This window comes from Equus asinus, chromosome 17 (assembly GCF_041296235.1).
Source record: "Equus asinus isolate D_3611 breed Donkey chromosome 17, EquAss-T2T_v2, whole genome shotgun sequence".
Lineage (NCBI taxonomy): Eukaryota > Metazoa > Chordata > Mammalia > Perissodactyla > Equidae > Equus > Equus asinus.
In genome coordinates, this window is record NC_091806.1 from 14,506,211 (window position 1) to 14,512,500 (window position 6,290).

At 36.7% G+C, this 6,290-nt stretch overlaps 1 pseudogene; it reads right to left on the reverse strand.

Annotated features, from left to right (window-relative positions):
* LOC139040883 (olfactory receptor 5M5-like) lies at nt 1-939 on the reverse strand (annotated as a pseudogene).
* Between the last annotated feature and the right edge of the window lie 5,351 nt (nt 940-6,290).

Below are 6,290 nucleotides of genomic sequence, written 5' to 3' on the forward strand. Positions count from 1 at the left end.
CTATTTAGCAAACAATTTCTTTTGGATCACTTTCCTCATTGCTCTTTTAACATCTTTGTTCCTCAAGCTATAGATAAAAGGGTTTAACATAGGACTCACAAAGATATAAAAAACAGCTACAATTTTCCCTTGTTCGACAGATGCCTCAGAAGGGGGCCTCAGATACATGCAGAACAGAGTCCCGTAAAAGATAGTGACAGCTGTCAGATGGGACCCGCAGGTTGAGAAGGCCTTGTGCCTCCCCTCAGCAGAGTGCATACGTAGAATGGCTGTGAAAATGAAAATGTAGGAGATGAGGATGATGGTGAGAGAACAGGTGAGGGTGGAACCAGCCACCACAAACATGGCAGTTTCTTTGACATAAGTATCTGAGCAGGCAAGAACTAAGAGAGGAGGGTCTGCACAGTAAAAGTGATTGATTTCATTGGGTCCACAGAAAGAGAGATGGAGCATCAGGATCGTCTGTGCCAGACCATTTACAAAGCCATAAATGTAAGGAGTAGCAACAAGACAGAAACAAACACATCCAGACATTTTGCTGCTGTACGACAAGGGTTTGCAGATGGCCACGTAGCGGTCATAAGCCATCACTGTGAGCATATAATAATCTGTGATCCCCAGGGCAATGAAAAAGTGGAATTGTATGAAGCAACCAGTGAAGGAAATGCTTTTTCTCTTGGATAAAAAATTAACTAGCATCTGAGGAGTGACACTGGTGGCATAACAGAGATCTACAAAGGAGAGATGACTGAGGAAGAAGTACATTGGAGTGTGAAGTTTTGGGTCACTTCTGATTCAGAAAATCATGGTCGTGTTGCCAATTACTGTGATAAGGTAGATGACTAGGAAAATCACAAAAAGGACAGGCTGCAACTCTGCTCGATCTGTCAGTCCCAGGAGAATGAACTCAGTCACTGCTGTGTAGTTTTTCTTTAACATTGTGTTTGCTTGGTTTCAAATGAGACCTAAAGTAAAGGAAATAAAAACACATTTGTCTTTTGTCATTTCTCCATTACCCTGATGATGTCATGTGATACTTCTTCCTCTCCTCTCAAACTGGTAAATACATGTTACATGAGTAGGCATGTGATCAATGTTTTAAATATCTAAATCAATATAGATCTCCTTATATGTAAAGGCAGTCATATTTTTAAATGCTTTCCTGAAAATATTTTCATACTCGAAAAGCCTTTATTTTTTTCTGCAAGTGTTTATCATATTTGTTCAATTATAATTTCCTTAAAGAATTTTCTTAAATATTGCTTTTCTTTGAAATTGTAATGCTTTGTTTTTTCAGTATACCTTTTGATGTGGTATCTAAAACATCAGTCATTGATGCTCATCTGTTTTTCAGAGCTGAATGGATTAGGGAAGTGGAACTGATGTGTGCCATAAGTTCTTATAAAACTACTATCTGTCTACCTGTCCCTGTAAACTCAAGATCATTTTCAAGCTGTTCCCTCTCCCTGAACTCTAGGCTACCTCAGGTGGCCCTGACATCACCAAATTTTACCTAACTCTTAAGACTTAGCTCAGGATCCCCTTTGTTTTATATATTATTACCCAAAGAGTAAAAATTGGTTCATGGGGCACAAAATAAAGTTGTATTTCTTTTGGTATAAAAACAGACATATATACAATACATAAATTGTCTCTTTTTCTCTATATATCTATGTATAGATATCTACATATAGATATAGAGAGATACATACAGAGAGAGACAGATATATACCACTACATATACATACACATATCAGTGTTATTCAATGTTAATGTTTGGGACTGGGGGTGATTAGGGGAGAAAATAATGTATCACAGAGTTCCCTGGTGTGAGGGGAGATGATAATGAAAACAAGCTTGAAAAATATCCCTAGATCATAATGATTTTGTTGTAACTCTACCTCTTTTGAACGTGTACAGAAATTAAGAAAAACTGTGTAACGTGAATTCAATTTAAGTTCTTTAAAACGTGTAAAGCTCATACTGAAATAGCAATCATATTACCCATATAACTGAGACAGTACATAAGATTTCATGAAATTTATACCCAAAGTTTGTGCAGAATAAAAGTGATCACAAAGACCCTCATGGAAAAACCTACGTTTTCGTTCAGTAGTGCCTATCTATGTATGACAATGTGGTACTGACTCTTGTTAATAGCTACAGTCCTGATGATGGAAACAGGTCACTTTGTAAGGTAGTTGTAAATCCATCACTCCAGCTTCCCTGGTTATTGCATTTTCCTATTCTGCACATGAGTGCTTCGGACTTATTGACCAGGATCAAAAACTGAAAGACAGATCACCTAAATCAATAAAATACTTTTGTATTATACCTTTTTAAATTTTGTAAGATCATAGTAGTTGTCATAATAGACAAATACCCTTTGGTGCTGAGACAGTGGGTGTTTTTGTGTGTGAGAGTGGCCCTGAGCTAACATCCATTGCCAATCTTTCTCTTTTTGCTTGAGGAAGATTGTTTCTGAGCTAACATTTGTGGCAATCTCCCTCTAGTTTATATGTGGGATGCTGCCACAGCATGGCTTGCTGAGCTAGCTATGTAAGTACACGCCTAGGATCTGAACTTGTGAAACTTGGGCCGCCAAAGTGGAGTATGCAAACTTAACTACTATGCCACCAGGCTGGCCCATGGGATGGATTTTTAATAACTATCTATTTATTGAAACATTCATCAAGTTTAAAACTAAGGAATATCTCCACTTATTTTTTTTACTGTGGAGAAATAAGACAATATGAGCAATGACTATTCTGCATAGTTTATCTGAGTAATTTATGGTAATAATGTTCCTTTAAATAAACAGAACACAGCATCTACATGATTTGAACAAGGAGACCTCAGACAGAAGTATTTGCAATTAGACAAAAGTGGCTGTGAAAAACCTGAGGGTTTGCATTCATGACATTCCGTCTCACCCTGAGGTTCTCTCATATAGATGCTAGTCAACCAAAGAGTCTAGAAGGTTGGTCTTTAGCTTTAATAAGTGTGATGTTTCCTGGGCATGTGGTTGTGGTTCAATTTGAAACAGAAAAAGAAATTTAGAGAGGGTATCTTCATGAAATGCATTTTGAATTAATTTGAAATAATTAATAAAGATTAAAACCTAAAAGTGGCCAATTTTCCATGAAAGGGGATACAGTACATTACATGATATTGGGCTTATAATTATAAAGAATAGCATTATTAAGTTGGAAAGAACCAGACAGATTGTTTAACACAATCCTCTTTCTTTTCTTTGTGAAGCAAGTGAGGGTAAGCCTGGTTAGTTCTTGAGAGTCAACAGAGTGTAACAGTTATTGAGGTCTGCAGCCAGACTTCCTGGCTGGAAATCCCATATCCTCTTATTCCTAGCTATGGGGCTTGGGCAAACTATTCGTCTTTCTGTGCCTAGGTTTCCTTGGGCATAAAATTTCGTTAGTAGTATTAACTCCCTTCATGTGGGAGTTAATCCAAGTAAAACTTTTAAAATATTCCTGACATTTATTGAGTACTCAATAGGTTGTAGCTACTATTATCATTCAGTGAAAAATGAAGGTCTGTCTAAAACAAGACTCAACATCAAAGTGTGAGCTCCTTAGGGACAAGGAGTTTGTGGAATCTATACCTACAGTTTCAGTGACACCTAGAACAGTGCTTTCCCAAATGGAGGCAATCAATAATTATGGAGGGAATGAATGTTCGCTTTGGTTTAGTTCCCTTTCCTGATAAATACTACTCCAGTGCATTTGTAAATACTTGTACTCTGACAGAGTAGTGGGATTTAATTCAAGATATTTGCTAATTCATCAAAATATGTTTCAGCACATAATTTTATTTTTATTGATTAAAATATTAACTTGAGATTCCAAAATATATTTTAACAATAACTAATCCTACCTGTGAAAGAAGAGTGATCCTCCAGTGATAACACGGGTGTGAAGAACCTGAAGACTTTATAATGTAATTGTTATATTGGGACCAAATCCCTATGGTTTAATTATTTCTAGCAGAAAGTCATTCAAACTGTGAACAACTGCTATCTTTTTATTCTTTTGAAAATCCTAAACTCATTGAGAACATGATTTTTGTCCTCTCCCCAATATCATCAGGGACTCAAATTTCGGAAGAATGATGCAGCAATGGGAGTCATTAATTACTTCAATTTGCACCTGAACGTAATATTTTTCGACTTGGAGGGAACATTATTAATTTCTCTTGTTTACAACATGTAAGATAGAATAGTGCATGGCATAGGAGTAAATTTCAGAGTGTGGTGGACCATGAGAAGATGAATAATCTTTTGTTGAATTTGGACTAGTTATTTACTGATTCTGAGACCTGTGCTTTATTTTTCAATAGGAATAATAATACATACCTACAGGAAAATTGCAGACAGGTGGATAATGTGGATGTGGTAATGATTGTCCGTGTTTCACCCTACCATACCCAGATCCATTGCCTTTTTTGTCTACCTAGCTCTGTCCAACTGAATAGTGATCACATCAATAGAGCACCTTCGGTGTATAGTTTCCAGCTGAGTTTTTTCAATGGGGGAAACCAGTAGGATGTCACAGGTGGGAGCAAGAGAAAAGCAGCTCAGTTTCTTTCTCATTCTCTCTCATCTTCACAATGAAGGTGCTAGAGTGGCTGCAACTTTCCAAGGAAAACTCCTGCAGACATATGTTGAGGATGAAGTTGGCTAAGGAATTACTTCCTTGTTCTAGCTCTCATTGGGCTCTGCTGACAAATGCCACTGCCCTGCCATTTCAGGACTAGGGGTGGAAATTGCTTTCTGCAGTTAGCTTCCAGGTGCTTCAAACTGATTGATTTCTTTAACTTTGCTTGTATTCTCTGTCATTTCATTAAATTCTCTTCAGTTAAACTATCTGAGTAGAATTTTGTTTTATGCCAAGTTCCTGACTCAGGTCAGAGCAGCAGAGAGTAGTTATTCAGTAAATGTTGCAGTGGAAGTAATACCAGTAATAATAATTATTATAATAATGATTATTCATTTTGATAGAGTTTGAGGATATTTCTGGGTTCACCATTGTTGGAGCTTACAGTTGTTATTGAATCACCTGCCTTCTGGATCTTGAAGCATGTGAGGACTACACACAGGAGTCAGATATTAAAATTACTAGCACTATCAAAGGTAAACTGGGATTTGAAAAGCTACCCAACAAATTAACTCAGAGCCAAAGCCCACAGCAAGGAGATTGGGGCAGCATATCTCAGAGAGATCTACTAATACCTTAAATCTACTTTTGCTTTTTTCTATTCATTCAGTAGTATGCCAAGGGTGAGATTTGGGCTCTTTACTTTCCCTCTGTCATAATCTACATTTTTTTCACGTCAAGCATTAATGGTAGATGGAGTTCAGGAGAGGAAGACTGGCTTAACCATATGGAAGGTAAAACAGTACTATAACATTTTTCTTATTTGTTATGAACCTGACCCAAATGTACTAGGACTTTACTCTGACTTAAAATACTACTGTAGATAAGACCCAAATAGGAAATTTTGTAGTAGATAATATACATAAAGAATCATAAACTAAACGTTTTGTATAAGTTGTCCATGGTAATGAGTCTATTTAAACTAATTTCACTTGAACTAGACTTTCAATTAGATCGGAGAGTCTAAAAAACTGATCCCTTGCAACTTTCAGTTTAATTTGTGAGAAGTGATCTTAGATTACTAGTGAAAATGAGAAAAATTACTGTTTACATGAAAGACCACTAATTCACAACCCTCTGCCTAGTATCAGTGTTTAGTTTTTCATTCAATAGCATGGAATTCTTAATTTGCTAAATATTAATTTTGGACCCAAAATGTTCTACAGATCTCTATAGTGTCAAATGAAATTGACACTAATTCTGTCCTCAGAGCACTTACTATCCTGTAAAAGAAATAGACGAGTTATAAAAGGAAGCGAGTACTGCAAAAGAGGGAAAGAAATCCACCACAGGCATTCAGAAGAGGGAAAGGCTATTCCAGCTGAGGTTATGATGAGCAGACTCACGGCAAAGATCTTTTCATTGTAAAGAATGGAATGCTTTTGTTATCTGCCCAGTATTAATCCCAATATCTAAACCAGTACTATGTGTTTTTGCATTTGCCAAGAGACATTGTTCATCTAATGATTAACCCATAAATTAGGGTCCCATCCATTAAGACGTCACTATTTAAACACGTCAAGAGTGAGTTGTAATGATGTCCCATAGGCGATTTCTTGATGAATGCTTCAGGGATGATCTCCCGAAGTTAGACATTCAAATCAAAGTTCTTCTACT